At 47.1% G+C, this 450-nt stretch overlaps 1 non-coding gene across 1 annotated transcript; it reads left to right on the top strand.

Annotated features, from left to right (window-relative positions):
- On the top strand, positions 1–114 carry LOC129088666 (5S ribosomal RNA; the record flags this gene model as incomplete). Its single annotated transcript, XR_008531054.1, has 1 exon — positions 1–114. It is a non-coding gene; the product is annotated as a 5S ribosomal RNA (ribosomal RNA).
- Between the last annotated feature and the right edge of the window lie 336 nt (positions 115–450).

Below are 450 nucleotides of genomic sequence, written 5' to 3'. Positions count from 1 at the left end.
CGGCCATACCACCCTGAACACGCCCGATCTCGTCTGATCTCGGAAGCTAAGCAGGGTCGGGCCTGGTCAGTACTTGGATGGGAGACCGCCTGGGAATACCAGGTGCTGTAAGCTTTTTCACTCCTCTTTACAAAAAGCAGAGGGCGCTGCTGCTTTTTCAGTGGACACCGACAGGGTGGGAAGGATATAGCTAGATCATGACTTGCCGGTATAGAAATGACACAAATCCAGTTAAATGATGGCTTTCATCATTCCTAAGCTCATCGATCATTTTCTACTGCACTACATTGTGATCCTTATAGCCACTTTGTACATTCTGATTTGACATTTAAAAGCTGTGAGTGTGTCTGGAAATCTGCAGGCGCTCCCTGTATAGACGACAGAGCAAAGCGTGGTGATATAGTATCTTTAAAAGGCCCTTTGGTAGGCACAATGTTGCTTACGGCCATA

The sequence above is a fragment of the Anoplopoma fimbria genome, unplaced genomic scaffold (assembly GCF_027596085.1).
Source record: "Anoplopoma fimbria isolate UVic2021 breed Golden Eagle Sablefish unplaced genomic scaffold, Afim_UVic_2022 Un_contig_2811_pilon_pilon, whole genome shotgun sequence".
In the NCBI taxonomy this organism is placed as follows: domain Eukaryota; kingdom Metazoa; phylum Chordata; class Actinopteri; order Perciformes; family Anoplopomatidae; genus Anoplopoma; species Anoplopoma fimbria.
The sequence above is the reverse complement of the archived record's forward strand: the minus strand, read 5'-3'. Positions and strand labels throughout refer to the sequence as shown.